The sequence below is a fragment of the Leptidea sinapis genome, chromosome 47 (assembly GCF_905404315.1).
Source record: "Leptidea sinapis chromosome 47, ilLepSina1.1, whole genome shotgun sequence".
Taxonomy (NCBI): Eukaryota; Metazoa; Arthropoda; class Insecta; order Lepidoptera; family Pieridae; genus Leptidea; species Leptidea sinapis.
In genome coordinates, this window is record NC_066311.1 from 4,282,451 (window position 1) to 4,306,559 (window position 24,109).

Sequence of the window (24,109 nt, forward strand, 5' to 3'; positions counted from 1 at the left end):
ATGTTGCAATGGAATATAAATTATAAAATATTTTAAGTGGTTTTATTCTGGCTTTACCTGGGCTGAATTTAAATTACCTATATATACTGGCCCCAACTGGATTCAAGTAGCCCAATCTAGAAAGGGCTAGCTATCTTTGGAGGAGACCTTCACCTACAGAGGAGTTCTTACAGAATGAAGAATATTATTATAGGATTAAGGAAAAACTAACACAAGTAAATTTTATGAACCAAAACTAATAATTGTATGTAGGTAAACTAACTTAATCTAATATAACTTCATGTTTTATAAGCTGCAAGAAATAAAAGGCTTTTTTTTTTTTATTATACAGGAAGTCCCAAAGTTATGGGACATGAAGGGAAAGTACCTTAAATATCGTAGATAGGGTATTTTACTGAAAGAAGACTTTATGTTATTTTAAAAGTTAGTAATTCTGCATTCAAAGATTTTGTAAAAATTACTTGCCTCGTCTGGGAATCGAACCGACTTGAATGTAAAAAAAAACACCCCTACTTTTATGATACCAATCGAAAGAATGGCCAAAAACTTATAACTCTTCGAAGGGAAAGTACCTTACTTTCCCTTCATGTCCCATAACTTTGGGACATCCTGTATATACTTTAAGCCAAATTCCAACGTATACTTCTCTGTGGATTTCATTGTTTCGAACATAATATTGGAGAGCTTTCTATTCATAAAGTTATTTCAATTTCTAAAGCAGGATAAATACCTTATACATCACAAAATAACTATTTTTGGGTAGGGTTAAATGAGTTAGATCTTATATTAAACAGTGGTCTTATGAATAAGCATGAATAAAGAGTTAATAAGACAATGAAATAAATAAAAAAACAACCAATTCATTGTTTTTTTAATGAAAATAATGGACGCGATGAGCAGGACTTTCAGCTGATGGTAATTGATACGCTCTGTCCATTACAATGCAGTGCCGCTCAGGATTCTTGAAATGCCTATAAATTATAAGCACTAAAATTGCTCTCGGCACCCTGAGATATAAGATGTTAAGTCTCATTTGCCCAGAAATTTCACTAGCTACGGCGCCCTTCAGAACGAAACACAGAAATTTAACACATTGTTTTTCATTTATATTGATAAAATTTAGGATTATCTGTTTTTTATAATACTTTCGATATCTGAAAGTTGTAATAAACAAATCACTATTAAAACAGGTAAGTAGCCGTTGAAGCCAAAAATTACAATAAGGCTGGATTTTACCAACTTAATTTGGCAATAACAAACATGTTAAAGTACCAGTTAAGCAAAAAAAGAGCTGCTACATTTGATAATTTTTACATGACGTCATAACTTTAACTGTTGTTGACTGTAACCGTCCAATCTTTGCCGGTTTATTGTTAATGTTAAATAGCTAAATAGTGACATGCCAAAAGTTTCAAATAAATATTCGATATTGACTTGATATTTAAATTTTTAACTATGCCAAGGAATACGATGGTGAAACACATTTCGCAAACTATGTTAAAGTCAGTGTTACTGTTAACATTAAATTTGACTTTTACTCTAACTATAACAACTAATATGTTGCCTATCTATGTATTATTTAGTTCTAATACAGTCAATCTTTGATGTCTGTAGGTATATATATTTATAAATTTTTGAAGAGGAGGTTAAACGGGCTACATACAAGACATCCTCTGGTATTTTATCACCGAAGCTAGTACTATCGTGTAACACTGGACGAACCACCAGTGGGAGGCTCCTTTGCACAGAATACCGGCTAGTTTATGGGGTACCACTACGGTGCCTATTTCTGCCGTGAAGCAGTAATGTGTAAACATTACTGAGTTTCGGTCTGTAGGGCTCCGTAGCTAGTGAAATGACTGGGCAAATGAGACTTAACATCTTATGTCTGAAGGTGACGAGCGCAATTGTAGTGCCGCTCAGAATTTTTGGGTTTTTCAGGAATCCTGAGCGGCACTGCATTGTAATGGTCAATGCGTATCAATTACCATCAGCTGAACGTCCTGCTCGTCTCGTCCCTTATATTCATAAAAAAAAAAACCAAAAGAACCTTGCCGATTTCATAAAGAGTCGCACCGATAAAATATCTACGTAATATGAATTCGAAAACCGAAAACACATTGGTTGGTATGTGGATGGAGGAGTTGCAAAATACCGCTTGATACCTTTCAAATAAAAGTGATTCAGAGACAGTACATCGATGTATTAACATTTCGTAACCCGATAAACAAAATCGGTATTTAGAGCAAATAATCATTCGATCATTCATCAGAGAGTTGAACTCTTGGTAGATTTATATTTTTTCTTTTACGCACCCGTGTTTCACGATACTATTTCTAGATAGAATATTTTAATTACATTGAGTATCTATCCCTACAAAAACCACAGAAGTTAGTCTATTTTCAGATCTTTATTTACAGTCGTAAAACGACTTTAGCCTGTTCATATTGGGCGAATTAAAAAAAATTACAATTTACCCGAGGCTATGACGTAATGCTAAATGTAAACTCGGTATATAATAAAAATAGAAAAATAATAACTACAGATAGGATCCGACGATGGCGGTCTGAGGTATTAGTTTATTTTGAAAAAGGACTCTTATATAGGTAATTCGCACCTTAAAATGTCGGATTCAAGTGAAACTCCACACTCTTATCAAGGTCCGTTGACAATACGATATTTATGTAGTTTGTCCCACTTTTATTAGCCTGGTGTCTACGTTTGCTTTTATGACATATTGTATCTTTGAACTTAATTTTCAAACCCTTCAAAACGTCGGATTAATTTCGAACTGATAGCATCTCAAATTTTTTTACCTTTTTATCGCCACGGGTGTCAAATTTGCATTTTTTTTGGTTTTCTTAAGTGATGTCTATTATAGTTATAAGTTGTAAAGAAACTTAATACAAAAAATATTAGAATAAAGTTTATACGTAATAAAGGTATGGCTGTTAATATAAAGTGCAGAAAGACGAGTCTTACAACGGAAAATGTCCAATTAAAATAAGGCAAGGATCTCTTTTCTACGTTGCGTAGCAATTTTGTTATAAGATACTTAACCGTATTTATAAATATAACTTTTGTAGTCATTTTACTCTCAAATTAATAGTTTTTATTTTCAATTTGTTAGTTTGAATTTCAATATTGTTTATTAGATGGAATCGGAGTTGACTTACGGCCGTTTTCAATAACCTATCTATCCTTAGTTTAACTTATAATTACGTAGACAATTTACCCTTTTACGCTTACTTAAATTTCAATAACCTATTGACAGATAGCATTGGACTATAACTGAATTGGACATAACTATGGATAGATAAGATTGATAACTTGTCATTAAACGGTGACAGCAATGTATCCGTAAGTTAAACTGAGGGTAGATAGGTTATTGAAAACGGCCGTTAGAGAGTAAAACATACTGTTACTTGTCAGAACTATAGAATTAGGAAAACACCAGTAAAATTCTGCAAATTGCTTACAACACGTCGCCGCAGTCAGTAATATATTCCTTGCTAGTAGTTGATTGTGACATAGAGATTAGAGAGCAGTCTCATCAGCGAAAAGTCCATTTTTAGTGATGTTGTTATAAGATATATATAGATGTGGTGAGAGCACTGAGCCCTGTGGGACCCAGCCGTTTGCAAACATGGGGAGGATAGGACACCTTCCTGCTCAAAACGAGAAGTACGGTCTTCAATATATGAAGACATTAATCGAACTGGGAGGCCTAAAGAGTGGATTTGGTATATAAATTCTCCATGCCAGACTTTATCGAAAGCCTTGGCAACGTCGAATAAAACAGCGACTGTCTTCTTACGTTTCAAATAAAAACCGCTCAAGATGTATTCGAAAATGCGGTGGACTTGTTTTGGGCATGAGTTCGGCACGAATTGATGGGGTATTATTAAGGGGATACCATCCGTAGGAAAGAGTTGCTTTCTCTCTCGAATAAGAATTAAGCGTTCAAAAACTTTGCCCATAGCCTTTGGTTGCGGTTGGAGAGGATATTCTGGTTTTTCCTGGTTGGAATCACTATGACTATAGTCTCTTTCCATGCAGTTGGAAAGAAGCAGGCGTGGAGCAGGTCGAGGCATGGGTGGGAAAGTAGGTCATCCTCCCAGTGCTTCTTTGGTCGCCCTTTATTTCGTTTGCCATTCCTGAGTGTTTTACAAACTTTATTTAAATCTTTGATTTTAGTTACGTTTTTAATTTTGTTTAATATTATTTTACCTTTAATTTTACTGTGTATAATAATAAATAAGAAATAAAATAAGTTGTTAAATAGCGAATGAAGTGGATAAAGTCGTGCAATTACATAATGTTTAAAACGATTTCATCCATGGAAACATGTTCAGATGTTGCGTTAACTTTTGACATTTGACTTGTAATGCTTATTAGCTAATGATACGAAATTTCAAGGTCGGGATTGAAACACGTGAATCTATAAGCTTTTAATATTGTATGGTATACACGTGATGTTGCATCATCAGCTTTATTACTAATAGCAGAAAGAGGTTAAACTATGTCAAATTTTTATTGGAGATCTTTGGGGAGACCTATGTCCAGCAGTGGACGTCTTCCAGCTGATATGATGATGATGAAATTAGCTTTGTGCTATTCTCACTGACTGCATTACTTCAAAAATTTATTTCTCGGCTAGTCTTGCATTTTCCTTTTTAGTTTTATTTACAGTATTTTATAAACAATTTATTGAAGCTCGAATCCCTCATTTTGGCAGCAACAAAACAGACAGAAAATAGCTGGAAATAACATCATTTTACTTATTTGATTGTTTTTTTGAGATGTTACCATTTTTAATGTTATCGGATACAAAAAGTATAGTTGAAACTATTTAATTACAAGTTCACACATTCTGTATGCGAAAAGACATTTTCCCGACCTATTAATATTAATTAAGTAAATCCGTTGGCAATTTGTTATGTTTTTAAAGTGATAACCCATACCAAAGTTTTGTTTTAAATTTTTATTTTTGTATATATCCTAGAAGTGAGGGTTATCACTTTAAAAACCCAACAAATTGTTAAATTTGCAAGCGCGACATCACTAGTCAATTTCCTAATATGCAAATATTGGGGTTGAGCAGGTTATCAACTGTGAAGTAGATCCTGTAGATGAAGCCACAACCTGAGAGTTGAACAAAGTATACAAGATTTTATGCCGATACGTCACTCGATCGGTTAGCTTAGTTGGGAGAGCACTCGCACGGAACGCATCGTTCATAAAATTTTGTTTTCAAATTTTATTTGTGTATAAAAATGGTTAGTGTAATTATGACAAGTTTTTCAAATTATTTTTTTCTCATTCGTACATTAAGCAGTCCAAAACTGGAAAAGGCGAGATAACACAGAGAGCCGACAAACTTCGCCTCGCTAATGATACTAATGTGGGAAGCACGTGTTTGCCTTATGTAATGTTATTTAGTGTTTAAACCACGTTATGAATACGCTCCTAAAACACGAGACTACAGCACGGTAACAATGAAATAATTATTTGTTCACAATTTTATTTTTTCAATGAAGTTTCAGCAATAAATATTAATTGATAACATTTCTTGACATATATCCAAAGAAATATATATCTATCAAGAAATGTTGTCAATTAAGATAAGATGTTAGAAGTCACCAGACGTAACCGAATTACCAAAAGTATAATTAATATTGTGGCCATAATGACATCATATTATCAATGTGATAATTAATTATAGCTATAAATATGTTCGTTAATCAAGCAGGCCATTCAGGGTTCGTATGACTTATGTTGCTCTTAACTTCTCAATAGTTATATTATATAATCATATATTTGCATAAGTATACATCTTAATATATTTAAATTTCATGACACTTTGTTTGTCCGCGATGGACTCCTAAGCTAATAAACGGATTTAAATGGGGATGACTTCATGGAGTGTAGTTTAGTTCAACTTGAGAGATAGGATAGCTTTTATTTAGATTTGGAACCCATAATTATTTTATTTTCAATATTTGTTTTGTATGGACATATTTTCTATGAGAGAATTTAGTGACGCACGGTTTGACAGTTCCACTGTGAAACAATTTCATTATAACAACAGGGAGCATTTTTCACGAAATAATTCTTGATGTTATGAAATATTATTGGCAAATTCCTATAAAACAGTATTTTTTTTGTTATCTACAGAACAACGTCTGTCGGGTCAGCTAGTAAACTATATGGGACAATTATGAAGTATATCTTTAATGATAATATAATAGAGCACCAACTCACAATGTACAAGGAAAGTTACGAATAAGCTACTTGCTGCTTATTTATCGAATAAAACAACGTTTGCGTTAGAAAATGTACTTTTTTATAACGATAAGTGACGTCACCTTGAGACATAAGATGTTAAGTCTCATTTGTAATTTCACTAGCTACTGCGCCCTTCAGACCGAAACACATTCATGCTTAAACATTACTGCTTCACGGCAGGAATAGGCGCCGTTGTGGTACCCATAATTTAGCCGGAATCCTGTGCAAAGGAGCCTCCCACTGGTGTTAACTACCACATGAGGCGCTTTTTAAATTATAGAATGGATCTGGCACTATGTATATTAATGTGCAGATAATATGGAATGACTTTGACTGCGTCCATCAAGAAACTTGTGTTAAAAAAAAATACCACTATGGGGTTATAGATGTTTCTCTAGATTTAATAAAATAGTTTTTGTGTAATAGGATTCAAAGAGTAGACATTAATGGAAAAAGACCAACTGGCTTTGCCATAATCAATGGGTGTACCACAGGGCTCAATCTTTGGTCCTTTTTTGTTCCTGGTTTACGTCAAAGTTTTACCATATCTTATTCAAAATAAACATGAAATTATACTGTTTGCTGAATATACATCTTTGTCATTTAAAATAAAACGCCAGCAAAAAAAAATCTATAACTTATAAAGTTTTACAGTGAATAAAGTTTTTTTTGACTTTGACTTATGAAGGGCTCATGGCAACGTATTTGTTGACATTTTCAAATTTCGTAACATAAAGATGCAAGACAATAACAGCAACCGATAAGTCGATTTGAATTCGATTTTTTTTTTACGTTTTTACTGACAATGTTGTGGCAAACTCCAAACCTTTAGTGCTTGTTTCATTACAATTGATTAGGTCATAAATAACAGGAAATGTTACAATATTTTATACATACTATATCGTAATGTAATAACGTTTAAAGCATAAAATATAATTACAATTGCATATATAAATAAGTATGGCAAATATTAATCTGACTGTTAACGGCAAGTATGGCAAATATTAATCTGACGTCTCTTAGGACTATATTTCAAATGTGGCGCAACCAGCCACCATGGTGTCCGTAAGCTACCGAACTAGACAACATACATATACCACAGTCCACACACCACACTGAGATAGTATTAAAATAGATCTCGAATAGATAGAACTACTGCTGTACGTAAGTAGGAAAATAAAATTTATGAGAAAAAAGGAAACAGTAGTGGGTTCATCCTTATTTAGACTAAGCGTTCCATTTTTAAGCCTCTATCGGAATTATCTGATTAGGAAGTATCCAAAATTGATGGCCTACTTTGAATTTTGATGTTGAAAATTCCAGTATGAAAATTATCCATCATATGCAATTAACAAACGCAATTTAAAAAATAAACACAAAAGTGCACACGTGTTGCACGCAATGAGGTTGGAGCGTGACTGGCGGCCGAGTGAATGATACACCATACAGCTGTATATAAATTAGTCGCTTGTTGCGCCACCAAAATGGTTACTCAGCCAAACGGACACCAGGTGAGTATTTCTCTATATATTTGGTGGTAGTGGTAACTGGTTGCGCCGCCATGGTGTCCCGGTGAAATATAACCCTTAGTCCAGTTAAGCTGACTTTGCCCGAAAGCGAGTTACATTTGTCTCATTCAACACCAACAAAATAAAGCGTACCTAAAGGAATTTTCATATTAAAAAAATAAGTTGATTGAAATAATACGCTGAATTATACGCGTTCAAAGTCGCACGTGTCCATTATGATAATATGGCGATGAGTAAGTATAAGTAAAAGCTAGTAAATACCTAATTTTTTGGTACTGCCTCTGCTAACAAAATATATACAGATCTATCACAAGTAACTTACCGGGTTCCCTTTTTTTTTAAATGAAGACATATGAGGGTTACTCCCATATTCTCTTGCAGCACCAGAGGAATCACGGGAGCGTTGCCGGCGTCTAAGGAAGGTGCATGCGCTTTTTTATAATTAAAAATATTTTTGAATTATATTAAATTTTTGGTTGCGCAACCAATTTGGTGGCGCGGCCAGTTCAAACGCGGGCACAGAATGTTATTTACACAAGTAAATCATCCATTGCCTAAACATTTTAGGGCTCATTACGAAATGTATTACGATCTGTGAAATAACCATCGTTATGAATGCGTTTCGGATGACGTGTAACAGTTTAGTTAGTGATTCGTGTAATATGGCGTGGGCTTTGTTGCTCATAATATTATGAGATTCAACAGAGACCTAATATTGCGTAAAGTTATTTGAATGTCTAATAAATGGGGCATAATAGGCTACTAACTGTTGCCCGTGACTTCGTCCGTATTTACCAGTGTAACCCAAGTAACCATATTAGTGTTCCTATGCTGCCACATACACGTACAAAAAGATATTTTTTTTTATGAAAAAGAGGGACAAGACGAGCAAGACGTTAAGCCGATGGTAATTGATACGCCTTGCCCATTACAATGTAGTGCCGCTCAGAAGTCTTAAAAAACCCGAAAATTCTGAGCGGCAATACAATAATTGCGCTCGTATATCTGTGTCTCATATGTGTATATATTGCCGCGTAGCAACGCTTCGACGTACATGACGAGAGTTGTCAAATTTCATGTCGCGCAGCTACGTACACGACGAGGGTTGTCAAAATTCTAGTCATTGTTAATTTCGACAGATTCGTCTGCAATACTCGTAGCTCAGTGGAAAAGTGTTTACTTCAGACGCTGTAGACGCGTGTTCGATACAACTACCAGTGTATGAAATTTTTTGTATGACTTAATGGAAATTTCTAGTAAGTTCAGGAAATCGAACAGAAAAAAGGATGGAAAATGTGGAAGCAGGATAAAAATACTTAAAAGAAATTTCTAGTACTGTTTAAATTTAAAGATGGAATGGGAGAATCATTTTGATAATAGAATAGATCCGGGGGTATATAAGACGCAATCGACAAGACGAACAGCGGTAGACCAGCGAAGTGCAACTTTTAAAAGCAAATAAAGACTCGTTCGTTTAAACGGAGTTATTATTTCCTATCACTAACCCACTCTCGTGTCAGTATGTATGTCTATTATCGTTAAGGTAGCATTCGTAAGAAATGTTTTCGATCCACCGTTTTTTCTCTGATTTTAATTTACGGATAATATATCCGACGACCACGAAAAAATATTTCGTATTTCGGGTTTTTATGTAACCAATGACACTCGCAAATTTTCCAAATCGGTACAGTAAATCCAGAGATTACCAGCTATAACCTCACAAACGTAACCTCTTTATAATACTGGTACTTAGATTAAGGATTGGGCTCCACTGCACTCCAAATAGATACCGCAGGCGTAGTCGCAAAGGAAAATAATACTACGCCCAAGTGGGAATACTCGAGCTAGTCTCGAACAATGTGTGACGTTGACGTGGCACGTGCTAATAATTGAAACTTAAATGCCGCGTTGCGTAGTAAACTTTATAAATATAATACTACAAGAAATAAGAAAGACACTGGGATCACAATATATCATCAGTAAGTATTTTGTATTTAATAATTGTGAAGTAAACTAACACGAAGCGTATATTACAAAATTTGAAAGATGCCATTGAGTGTCAAGATGCCACGTACACAAGCATCTAATAGTTGCCGTAATAAAAAAGCTATTATTCTTAGGTAGTGCAGTATTAAGTTGGAGCGCAGCGGAAACCAATCCTAGTTTTTGCAATTTGATTAAGAATGTGATTTTGAATAGTTGATTATGTCGAATCGAATTTCGAACGAGCCTCGCCTGCCAATGTGTTTTCGAATTCGTATCATGTACGTTTATTCGCTAATCAATTATTAACTAACGGCCTTTATTAATTTAGACTCGAATTCGCATAACGAGATAAGCAACGATAATAGGATGAATGCATAGCAATTATACCAAAAATTAAAATAATTGTTGTTTATGCAAATGATGTGTAATAAAGGGTATTAAAACACGAATATGGGTTTAATAGTATCACATGAGTGTTTCAATACCTAATTATGAATGATTGCATACAAGACTTTATCTACACCCATAATATGAATCCTCTATAAAAGATTGTGAAACAGATAGCTTACTGCAAACATTAAAAAAGCCAGTCCTAGTAAACATTATATCATCCAAACGAGTGTTGTTATGTTGTACTGAATTTCATTACAACACTCGTTTGAATGATGTAATGGTTATTAGGACATTGGGTGTTTTAATGTTGGCAATAAGATGACTGTTTTAGAATCTTTAATATAGGATTTAAAGCATGGATGTAGATAAGTGGAAGAAACTGGGGAAGGCCTATGTCGAAAGATAACCTGACCAATAAAGTGGTTGCTGAACATTAACATTATTTTATTTAATTTTACTTATAGATATAAGAAAACATATTTTATGTAATCAATATATGAGTATATGAGTTAAAATGTATGATAAGTGAATAAAGTCTTTTATTATTATTATTACTTACATGGCAGGCCGCATAGTTCAAATTCAAATATTTTTATTCAAAGTAGGATGTGACATCACTTATTGAAAGTGAAAAACTACCATCATTCCAAAAAGAATGCCTCAGACCTGAGAAGAATGGGCGCAACAAACTCAGCGGTTCGAAGGACAGATGGACGTTGGGGCAGTAAAGTCCTCGAATGGCGACCACGTACCGGAAGACGCAGTATTGGTAGGTCCACCACAAGATAGACCGACGATCTGGTGAAGATTGCCAGAATACGTTGGATGAGGTCAGCGCAGGACCGATCGTCGTGGAAATGTTTTGGGGAGTCCTTTGCCCAGCAGTGGACGTCTTCTTCTTTGGAGGACAAACAATCATTTGTACAGGTCATCTGATTGTAGGTGATCACCTCGGCCCATACTCTCTTGTTACATCACAGGAATCATAAAAGCATTGCCTTATAAAGGGTCGTCGAATAAACGTGAATATAAATCAGGAAACCGAAAACACATTGGTGCGTGGCGAGCGAGGATCGAACCGGAGGCTCCGTGGTGAGAGTCAACGGTTCAATCTAATATTCAACATTCTTCAAACCGCCCCTTTTTTATAAAAATAAGAGACGAGACGAGCAAGACGTTTAGCTGATTACGCCCTCCCTGATGGGCCAGGAATCCTGAGCAGCATTGTATTGTGATCAATACAGTGCTGCTCAGGATTCCTGGAAAAACCCAAAATTTTGAGAGGTACTACAATTGCTCACCTGGAGACGTAAGATATTAAGTCTCATTTGCCCAGTAATTTCACTAGCTACGGCGCCCTACAGACCTGAACACGAACCTGAACCTGAACAATGTTTACACATTACTGCTTCACGGCAGAAATAGGCGCCGTTGTGGTAACCATAATCTAGCCGGCATTATGTGCAAAGGAGTCGTAAAGTGCACTGGTAAAAACCCCTGACTTTGGTGTCTTATTAAATAACTACAGACTATTCCCTCAGATATCTAATATCTTGGGTCATGGCTAACAGACTCATGGAGAAGCGAAACGGAAATCTGAGCCCGCATAGAAATTTCTCGCGCATCTTTTATGAAGATGAGAAAAGTTCTTTGCAGCCGTCAACTTCCTCTGAAACTCCGTAACAGACTCCTGCCATGGAACATTTGGCCCGTTGTTATATATGTTTGTGACGCATGGACCTTAGTGGAAGAACTACGTAAAAATATTGAAGCCTTCGAGATGCGGACGTATCGTAGAATGCTCCACAAAAGTTGGACGGCTAAAGTGTCTAACGCAAAGATCCTAGTCCGAATGCAGAAGATCATCGAGTTAGTGAGAACTGTCAATCAGCGTAAGATCTCGTAGTAGTATCTCATAGATAGGTTCAACGATAGGTACCGCCTACTGAAAGCTATTTTGGTGGGGAAAATTGCTGGGAAAAGAGGTGTTGGAAGAAGAAAGAAGCCTTGGCTGAGAAACATAATGGAGTGGAGTGGCATCAAGACAGTCCAAGAACTATTCTGCTAAGCCATGGACAAGGAAAAGTTTAAAAATGTGACTGCTGACCTCAAGTAATGGAGAGACATGTGAAGAAGAAGATTACCTCAGCAGCAGCTAAGAAGGCTTTTTAACACCTCCGCGGAATTTGTTGACGTATTTTTATGACGCATACGTCAACCAATTAATAGGGTTAAAAGTGCCACTTTCCTCCCGGAAAAGAGCGTAATAATTCAAACATTCTGTTGCAGGTATGTACTGAAAACTTTTCAAAAGTTTTAATCTTGTATTACATCAACTTTACCGTTCGTCACAATTTAGCTACAACCCGTTTCATCGTTAATATTGTGTTAACACGTCAACTTGATATCTTGTCAAACATGTCATATATATTAGAATAATACGACATGTTTGATCAGGCTAGGATGGGCTGAAAAGGCTGACCTTTACTTATTTTCAACTTACTTGTGAAATATTGAATTACATACAGTTTCAAGTGGTATTATAGGATGTTTGTACATCGGTCATTCGCGTTTACTCACACTGTGTTATGAATAAACGCGAAGTAAACTTGAAACGAAAAATTGGCATAAAGTTATAACTAAGCATAAATCAAGAATATGTAAAATGTTTACAAATACACATTTTGCTTACGAATGGTTTGTTCGGACGTATAACGTTTTCCGCGTTTATTTGGAAGCTTGTCATTCGAAAAACTTCAGAATTATCATTGTATTCACAGTGTTGTCAACGACATTGTAAACATTTTGCATTTTCTTTGTTTTTTTTTTATGGAATAGGAGGATAAACGAGCATCATCTGTTGTTAAGTGATCACCACCGCCCCCAATCTCTTGAAATAACAGAGGTATCACAGGAGCGATGCCGGCCCTTAAAGAAGGTATACGCGCTCTTTTTTGAAGGTACCCATGTCGTATCGTCCCGGAAACAACACACAAGGAAGTTCATTCCACAGCTTTTTAGTACGTGGAAGAAAGCTCCTTGAAAACCGCACTGTGGAGGACCGCCACACATCCAGATGGTGGGGATGATATCCTAAATTGGAATTCGGCGGCATGAATCAGGTTAAACAGCTCTTCGGAACACTCCCCGTAATAAATGCGGTAGAAGACACCCAATGAAGCGATATCTCTACACAACGCCAAGTGATCCAGCCGTTCACAGAGCACTGGGTCCCCCACATTTCGTGCTGCTCTACGTTGCACGCGGTCAAATTGATCGAGCTGATACTGGGTTGCGCCAGACCAGAGATGACAGGAATACTCCATGTGAGGCTAGACCTGCGCTTTACAAAGTTCACATTCTAGCGCTCTGTAGAGCTTGAAGTTGCCGGCTCTATTAATGACGCCCAGTTTCTTCGAAACCAATTTAGGTTTGCCCTCGAGATGCCCACGAAATGGGAAATCGCTCGAGATTTCGAGACCCAGTATTCCGATACTAGGCTAAGGGAAGTGTTGTCGAAAAGCGGTGATACAACAAATAGGGTTTTTTTTAGTGGTAAACGCGCAAACTTAAGTCTTCTGGGGGTTAAATTGGACAAGGTTCATTTTACCCCATTCCGCGACCTTCTCAAGAGAGGACTCGATAGAAGACACAAGTTTCTCTGGGCACTGGTCGACGATTTCCCGAGACAGACCTGCATGGCCCGTGTATACTGTATCACCAGTGCTGTCGTCTGCATAGCAATGTGTGTTGGAGGTCCAACATGTCATTGATATACAGCAACAATAGCGTGGGAGATAGCACACAGCCTTGGGGCACTCCAGCAATCACGGGCTTCGGTTTCGAGCAATATCGTTCGACAACGACCTGTATGATGCGCCCAGTGAGGAAGCTGGAGGTCCACTTGCACAAACTCTCGGGAAGCCCAAATGATGGAAGTTTTGAGAGGAGCGCCTTGTGCCATACACGATCAAAGGCCTTCGCTATATCCAGGCTAACTGCCAGGCCTTCCCCCTTGCTTTCAATAGCCGCCGCCCATCTATGTGTTAGGTATACCAGAAGATCACCTGCCGACCGACCATGACGAAAACCGTACTATCGGTCGTTGATCAACTGGTGACCCTCTAGGTATACCAAGAGCTGGCGGTTGATTATGCTCTCCATGATTTTGGAGAGCAGGGAGGTAATAGCAATAGCCCTGTAGTTTACCGGATCCGAACTGTCTCCTTTTTTTGGATCGGATGGACAAGGGCTGACTTCCATGAGTTACGTTAGACTACGCCTTTTGAATAAGAGTGCCGGAATAAATGCGTTAGCACCGGCGTCAACTCAGAGGCACACGTTCTAAGCGTGATTGGAGAAATGCCATCCGGCCCGCTCGACTTCCTGACGTCCAACGAAAACAGAGCTCGCTAACACTTTTCTGTCTGAACTGTACTTCAGGCATAGAGCTCTGACACCGCGGGATGGTCGGCAGTGTTTTTCCGTCGTCGTCAAGAGCGAGGTGGAGGCAAAAAGAGCGCACAGGAAATCGGCTTTCTCTTTTGCCGTATTGGCCAGGGTGTCATTCCTCATGTGCAACGGCGGCAGGGACGGCTGGTTGAAGTTACCAAGAGCAGATTTCGACAACGACCAGAACTTGCGTGTTCCGGTCGGGTAAGCTACTAGCCGATTTTGACGACGTGCTTCGATTTCGCAAGTGCGATTTGCCGCTTAAAAAATCTGGAGGCACGGTTATATTTCCTCTTAAGAACTGTGCAGTTCGGATCCTTTGGAACTCGGAACAAATTCAAATATTTTATTCAAAATAGGATTTAAAATCGTCAAAAACTGCAACCCATTCGAAATAGTATGCTTCTCTAACAACTAAAAAAGTATAACTCATTGGGCTTCTACTTTTTAATAATATTTCGTGATTATACAAATGATTTGTTGTCTCGCCAAACACGTCTTGAGCATTCCTCGTGTAGAGGTGAAACACGTGTCAAATTGTTTAATTATTGTCGGAATTAACACTAAAGAAAACTCAAATCATTTGTATAATTATGGATTTCCGCAAAGTAACGCCTACTTCAATAAATATTTCGTGAGTTAATTAGTTAGTTAATTTTCTATCGTACAATAAAATTTATTAAATAACCTGAGGGCGGACTATGAAAGTCATTCATGTTTTCATATTGTGAAAGAAATATACATCGCTCAACAAAAGACTAACTAACTCGTCTTAACAGAGTAGTAGGCATAACAAGCTTATTTTTCCTCAATCCTGGTTTTATCATTATGATTATCGCAGTTCCTAGCAAGTTCACTAATCGGCAGCACAAAATACATACTGTGCTGTTAGCCCTAAGGCTTTTACAGCGAAGCCGGGTAGGGCCGTAGGAGGTCGAAAATGTAGCTCAAAGGCGCGGGGCGTCTCGGAAGGAGACTCGATCGCCAGCTCACTCGTATATGTATGTATAAGGGTGTGACTATTTGTATGTAGTGTAATTGCAATTGCAGTGGCCTGTTTTTTTACGGGAGAAGTAATATTTAATTACGTATTTGGGTCGTGATGGAGGTCCCATTTGCCTAGTCAGGACGAAAACGCGCCTATGTTGAAGGAAAATAAGCGTAAGGCTAACACGCATGCAATGAGGTGCTAAGGTTCTGTGTAAACTTGACGAACTCGCCTGCATGGTTGATTCAATCCTATTTACCATACACTATCCTTACTAATATTATAAATGTCTAAAGCACTGAACTGATTGTGATGAAATTTATTACAGAGATACACAAGAGCTTAGGACATGGGCTACCTTTTTTCGCGATTAAAAAGCTTGGGGGGGGGGTGGTTGAATTAGGGGGTTAGTTGAATGTTCGAAGATAACACCATGAAACTCTTAAATATTTGTTTTAGCGTTTTTTTTTAATTTAGACCTGTGTGGAGAAGACCAAGGTGGATGAAAGTTCTATAGTTGGTGGCTTATAACAATGTATTGACCACAGCAGTTTGTAGTGTATTCTTTACAAAATGAATATATAAAAATATAAAAAATGATGCCCAAAGTAACTATTGCACGCGCACGAAGTTGCGGCCATCAGCTAGTACTATATCTATATATATATAAAAGAATTGCTGTTCGTTAGTGTCGCTAAAACTCGAGAACGGCTGGACCGATTTGGCTAATTTTGGTCTTGAATTATTTGCGGAGGTCCAGAGATTGTTTAAAAGTTGAATAAATATGAGAATGCTCGAAATTAAATTAAGCAACAATTTTATTTTTCCTTCGATGTGTCCCCCGTCGTTCAGAAGTCAAATTAAAATAATAGTTTAAAATGAATAACTAATTAAAATCTTTATATCTATCTAATTTTATCAGGAGGTAACAAAAAACAAACTTTAATTTAATTATTTATTTTTTCTTATTACTATATATGGCAATACAACGTTTGCTGGGTCATCTAATAATTATATGTAAATACACCTAGGCTCCTCGGTAGGGCAATATATAAGCTAAATTATAGACCAGTGAGAGGCTCCTTTGCACAGGATGCCGGCTACATTATGGGTACCACAACGGCGCCTATTTCTGCCATGAAGCAGTAATTAAGCATTACTGTGTTTCGGTCTGAAGGGCGCCGTAGCTAGTGAAATTACTGGGCAAATGAGACTTAACATAACATCAATCATCAATCATCGTCTCAAGGTGACGAGCGCAGTTGCAGTGCCGCTCAAAATTTGTAATGGCACTGCATTGGAATGGACAGGGCGTATCAAAGAGGGCTATTCGCGCTATTTATAACCTATGTCCTAAGGAATCATTGAGAGCAAAATTCAAAGAAATTAACATCTTGAATGTTGCTTCTCTATATATTCTTGATAATGTAATGTATGTTCATAGGCACATAAGTGAATTTGCCAGAAACTCTCATAACCATAATGTTAACACCAGGAACAGACATAAGCTTATAATGCCTACTACTCGACTAAGTCGAGTTGACAAGTCTTTTGTGGGGCGATGTATATACTTTTACAAACAGGATCACAGAGAATGTTCAAAACAAAAGTATTATGTTATTCAAAAGAATTGTTAAAAAAGAGCGACCGCCCTCAGGCTAGGTAATAAGTTTAATTGTACAATGTTACTTTGTTACTTTAATTGTAAAACATATTTTTGATGAAAAAAAAAGCCCGCTGAGTTTGTTGCGCCCATTCTTCTCAGGCCTGAGGCATTCATTTTGGAATGGGTGGTAGTTTTTTGACTTTCAATAAGTGATTTCAAATCCTATTTTGAATAAAAATATTTTAATTTGAATTTGACAAACTTTCAGCTGAACGTCCTGCTCGTCTCTGACTGATTTTGATTTATCTATGTGTATGTTAGCTGATTTAATCTTAGTTTATTATACTTTTGAAGTGAAAACTTCTTTAGCGGCGTTGAGCACTATTCTTGGTATGGGTATAAAATGTTAAACTCGCATCATGACACGTGGCCTGATCGATTATTCGTAAGACAGACGTTGAAATTATGGATGAAAAATTTTTGCTACTTAATATTAGGGGTTAAAGTATGTAATTGCCGATTTGTACCTACTGAATTTTTTTTAATAAAATTACCAATATTCTCTTTACATTGCTGCCATCTAATAGGAAGGTCATTTATGTCTTTATGATAGAACTGTAGTGATTTAGATTCGACAAACTGTGTGATAGCATTTTGTACTGCCTCATGAGAGAAAATTTTTTTTCACTTAGAAAATTGTCCAGATCACGAAAACAACGTGATGGGAAGTATTGAGGCATGGTCCCATGGACATCCGCAAAACAAGGGGCCAAGAGATACGATGCCGGCCTTTAAGGTGGTAGTATGATCTATGGTTTAAAGTTCCTAAGTCGTAATGGTTTGGAAAAATTGCAGCCCGAAATTAATTCCACAAATTGAGGCAAAAAGTTGCTCACAAGACGATTAATGGGAAATACCAGACGTCAAGGTGATGCGGGAAATATAAAAAATATAAAGAGTGGCTGACCGTTTACGACTTGTCAATTAAAATGGTTACAGTAACGATAGATTCGCTTACCTTATGCTTGCTGCGTCTATACGTTATTATATTGTCAGTCTATAAGCTGAACAGCATGAAACCATATTTTATAAGGCCCTAAAATCTTATTAGAGGATTTTTTTCGTAATATATAAATTCATTGGCTGTCTGGATCAAACGAATCGCATATTAGTTTGGATCGTGAGGAAGGTTTTTATGTTTGTTACTTCATAACCCCAATGCTTGTTGAAATCCTCCCAGAATAGAGAAGATTTGAAATATTTTTAAATTAAATTTTCTGATGACGGAAGGAGGAGAAATTGACTTAATTCCTCAAATTTTATAAATTACTAGCTGACCTGATAAACGCTGTTCTTATAATAGAAAAATATATATATTCGATAATAATTTCGTCTTCGTCGTTATACTCTTGACCGAGCGGTCGTGGTCATCACGAAGTGGAATCTTTTGGGGTAGATGTGATGCGCCCCACGATACTTCGCCACTTTTCCCTGCTGCCCGACAGTCTTGTGCACTCATTCAATGGACCGACCAACAGCGGACTTAATTTGGTCGGTCCAACGCATGGGTGACCGTTCCCGCCCTCTGGTGCCCTTCACTTTGCCCTGAACGACAAGGCGCTCAATGCACTCACTCTCGCGCCGGCAGACGTGCCCGTAGAACTTAAGAATGCGACTCTGTATTAACACCGAAAGGTGTTGTTTTATGCCAAGTTCTTTGAGAATAGAGACGTTGGTGCGATAATAAGGTAGTCTTAAGCTATTGGTAATGTGTAATCAAAGTTAATTATGCAATAATAAAATGAATAGCATAAATATCGTACTTGTGTAAACAGCTTTTACATTACCTCCTTATATTAAAATAGATGTAGTATCCTTAAGAGATAGACATATGCTATTGCGGACTTTTCTGTAGACCTATATAAGATACACAATTCCGCCATATATTATTTTGTTATATCTCAAAGGGTTTTTTTGACAGCGATTCCGTTGAAAGTTCGACACGCCACAAGTTAGGATATCTTCCCCACCATCTGGATGTGTGGCGGTCCTCCACAGTGCGGTTTTCAAGGAGCTTTCTTCCTCGTACTATAAAGCTGTGGAATGAGCTTCCTTGTGCGGTGTTTCCGGGACGATACGACATGGGTACCTTTAAAAAAAGCGCGTACACCTTCCTTAAAGGTCGGCAACGCTCTTGTGATTCCTCTAGTGTTGCAAGAGAGTGTGGGCGGCGGTGATCACTTAACACCAGGTGACCCGTACGCTCGTTTGTCCTCCTATTACATAAAAAAAAAGCTCCCAGACGACTTATTTAATTATTTAACCTCCAACAAATATCGTTCTATTTTAGCCAACGTTTACAGCATGAAAATCGCTGCAGTAATTTATGAGTTTATCGCGAACAGAAAGACAGACGCGGCGGAGGACTTTGTTTTATAATATGTAGTGATGGTTTCTTTAACAATAAAACTGTCGTAAAGTATCTTTTTGTACAGTGGAACTGATGAAGAAGGTACTCCCTGACATAGATTCTGCGGACTGATAAGAGAAGTCCTTCAACTTGTATTTGATTAAAATATGAGGCTGCCGTGGGACCTACCTAGCTCGTATCTTCTTCTAAGCCGCCTTCCTTAGCTTAGTAACTTGAAAACCTTGGTATTTTTGTTTTTACATTAGATTTTTGCGTAAAAGTTCCACTTTTATTATTATTTAGTAGTTTTTGACGTTCAATATGTGATTTTAAATCCTATTTTGAAATAAAAATATTTGAGTTTGAAAACATGAATTTGTCATTTTAAAGGATACTTTTCCGATAACTCGCGTCAAAGGAACTAGATACCGCACTACCTGAGAACAAAAGCTTCTTTATTACGTCAACTATTAGATGTTTGTGTGCGTGGCATCTTGACACTCAATGGCATCTATCAAATTTAGTAACATACACTTCGTATTATTTTACATTTCAATTAATAAAATACAAAATAGTTACTGATGATATGTGATCCCAGTGTCTTTCTTATTTCTTGTAGCATTATTATTACAATGTTAAAACATTGTAAAATGTCACACATTGTTTGAGACTGGCTCGAGACTATCTTTGATCTAAGTATTTAATATTCATACTAATTTCTAAGAAAGGAGGAGTTTCATCACTCAGCCTTTTCTTTTGCTTAATGTGTCCTTGTGGTGGAATTTTTATATTTTTAAGGAAATTAAAACAACCCTAAACTTTGTGCACAGCGCTATGCATTGGAACTTGTGGTAAAATAAATATAATATAATTCCAACTTCGCACGACACGCCACAAGTTAGGATATCATCCCCATCATCTGGATGTGTGGTGGTCCTCCACAGTGCGGTTTTCAAGGAGCTTTCTTCCAAGTACTACAAAGCTGTGGAATGAGCTTCCTTGTGCGGTGTTTCCGGGATGATACGACATGGGTACCTTCAAAAAAAGCGCGTACACCTTCCTTAAAGGCCGGCAACGCTCTTGTGATTCCTCTGGTGTTGCAGGAGAATGTGGGCGGCGGTGATCACTTAACACGAGGTACGCTCGTTTGTCCACCTATTCCATAAAAAAAAAACAAAAAGGCCCAAAACTAATTCGTTTCGAATACATCCTTTTTCATGCCAATTTAAGCACTATCACCATATCTGGAGACCTATTTTACCACACGCTGCATTGAATTGTGCGAAAATATTTAATATATAACAATTTGTACATGCTTCGTAATGAATTATTTTAGTAAGGGTGTTGAGTATATGGTTATTTTATATTTCGATGCGTCATTCGGACGGCTGGCTCAGTTAGTAAGAGCGATCGGACGGAACCTGCGAGGCATGGGTTCGACCCCGCATCGATAATCGATAGATAATTCACCGTTTGTTTTTTATATCTAATAAAATATAAATTTATTGTAATAAATATTTTAAAAGCAACAAAAAACCATAATAACGCCGATATTTCTACTAAATGAAATCACAATTTTCTTTATTAAAATTCAAGAGATAAATTTTCCAACGAGAAGTCGGAGTTAGTAGATAGTATTACCGAGAGAAATCAATTTAAGTTTAAATTTAACCATAAGTACAGTTCGTTATGATAGAAAAAATTAAACATTGGCATAGTAGCGACTTACATTAATGACATTAGTGTGGCTTTCGCGGTAGTGATGTGGTACTGTGATGTCGATAAACTGTGATTTTATCGATGTTCTTAATTCTTTGTTTATTATACATTTAAAAAAATCAAAACCACGTGTAACGGAATTTTCTTTTATTTCAGAATTTTCTTTTATTTATATGAAATCGTCACAGAAATTATGCCTCAAATCACTGCAACAGGAATAGATTGAGCTACGAGATGGAGCTTCAACGCGATACGCTTCTTTCGACCGTCTGTTGTCTCTGGTACCTTTCTTGTTGTCTTAAGCTACAGCGAAAATAATAAAAAATCATCTCGCAAATATTTACTCTACTTAATTAATGAAATAACTAGAGTAAAAAGTGCAATGAAACAATTTTAATCTAATTTTAAACGATGCCAAAATGTAACAACAAATGACAATAACACAAACAATAATGTTGCCTACTCCCAAAGTGTTCCATTTTCAAATACCATGTTTTATTTGAATAACTAATACTTCCAAGAACTTTCAATAAGCCCCCACGTACGAAGCAACGATCTTACAATAGTATATATCGATATATTAATTCGCATCACTAGCGGCCAGGGCCAGCCCACTTTGCAAATTCGATTAACGTATTCACTTACCTTATTGTTTGTCAGTGTCCCACAGGAGCTACGCCGTGTAGTGAAACTGTGTTCAATATGAATTAGGATACTCAACATTTGGTGAGTGCATATTCTAATTTTTTATATTTAAGGAAACAAATATTTGATTTTGATTGTAGACCAATTAATGTAAATTATTGTGGAAAATATTAGCTGTTAGTTCACCGTCACAGTAATATTATATTTCTATTGTCCATTTAGATGTTTGATACTCGTGTTACACATTTTTTTTACAACACTACCGACGTATTTTAATATCAACAATTAGAAGATTGGAATATTTGAAATCTGTTTAAAGAGGACGAGCCATAGGTAGATAGGGATAGTATTATCTTAGGTGGTGTACCAAAAGTTGCATTATTAAAGGTACTAGGAATGTTTGAAGTTCCTTAGCGATCAAAATCTCAAAAATACGATCAAATGTGTATTGTTTTTTCTATTTGACAGGAGTCTATTGTGCCGCATATAATATTTTGTCAGGCGCACTTCTTTTCTTGCCCTCACCCACCTAAGTTCAGCCATCACATAGGAATTAAGCTCATCCTCGCTTAGCTGAAGTCTTACTGCACCTCAATTAATCGTCAATCTATATTGCCCTTAAGAGGCGTAGACTACAGGACGGATTTGTGGCATACACGATTGAATGCTTCTGCTACATCGGATCGCAGAATCCTGACTAACTGCCAGGCCTTTTCTCTTACTTTCGATAGCCACGGACAAACCAGAAACTTACCAACCGATTGAAAATGGTGAAAGCCAGTCGGTCGTCGATCAGCTGGTGACCCAAGAGGGTATACCAAGAGCTAGCGATTGATAGATAGAGCAGGAAGGCAGTAGCAGCTGCTGTCTCCCTCTTTCGAATCGGATGGACAAAAGCTGACTTCCATAAGCTCTGGATCACGCCTTTTGAGCAATAGTGTCGGAATTCGCCGCCGTTAAAACAGAGGTACGACATTCCGAAAACTATGACAGAAATGTCATCCAGGTTTGATCTCTTTAGGAAGGAATACAGAGCTCGCCGAAAACTGTTGAGCTGTAATTCCGGCATATGGCTATGACACCGCCGCAAAGTGGTGGATAGTTTCTTTCTATCGTCGTGGAGAGTCGAATTGGAGGCAAAAAGTGTGCCCAGAAGAGCTTTCTACTCTGCCGTATGGGGCAAGGGTTTCTTCATTTGCAGCGGCGGCAGACTGAAGCTACCAAGATCGGACTTCGACAAGGCCCAGAACTTTCGCGTTACAGATTACTTTGAAAGCTACTCACCGATTCTTACCACATGCATTTGATTTCGCACTGCCTTTTAAAGCATCTATGACCACGGTTATGTTTGCTCTTTGGAATTTGCAATCCGAATCCTTAGTACCTAACGCCACAGTGAAATAACTGTTAGTGGAACATTTTCGCGATAATTAGGCTCACAAGTGGGTAGAGGGTGGTAAGGAGAGGGCAGAAAACACTTGCCAGATTACTATGTGGAGCAGTCCGGGTTAGCATTTCTGAGTTATAAAATTATAATAATTTAAATACAAAAAAAAATCTTACAATCTGCCTATCAATTCAATATAAATAACTTTTAAAAAGGTAAGTCAAATGTCATTTGATTTGATTATTTCTGTTGCGTATGTAGGAAGGTTGTCTGTTCCTGTATTAACATAATAATTAATTTATAGGTTATTGACATTTAAAAGAATCCTTAATACAAACAAAACAACAGATAACAAATTGTAAAGAGTATGTGCCAAAAAGTCGGTAAATGAAAACAGAGTGATCTTTAACAATATGTTAAAGATTGACACAGGTACATGAAATAGAGCACAATTCTCAATCTTAGATTAAGGTTAATAACCCTAACCCCCGCATAGTGTATCTGTGTAATGCTAAGAAGTTCGCTTATCCTTTATAAATCGGTAGTGCCCCACGGCACTAGATTTTTCAGATTCAAGTTCTGATCCTTATTTTGTTTATATGAACGTTTATTTTGCATGGTCTTATAGCTTGTTTCAATAGCTTTCTGATATATTCACTTATTATCATTATCATCAGCTGGAAGACGTCCACTGCTGGACAAAGGC

At 37.0% G+C, this 24,109-nt stretch overlaps 1 protein-coding gene across 1 annotated transcript in view; it reads left to right on the top strand.

Moving 5' to 3' along the window:
* The first annotated feature begins 22,037 nt into the window (after window positions 1-22,037).
* LOC126978083 (transient receptor potential protein) overlaps window positions 22,038-24,109 on the top strand; it is a 79,339-nt gene continuing 77,267 nt past the window's right edge. Inside the window, exon 1 of the mRNA XM_050826797.1 lies at window positions 22,038-22,097. The gene's annotated coding sequence lies outside the window, so the exon portion shown is untranslated. The remainder of the gene's footprint in view (window positions 22,098-24,109) is intronic.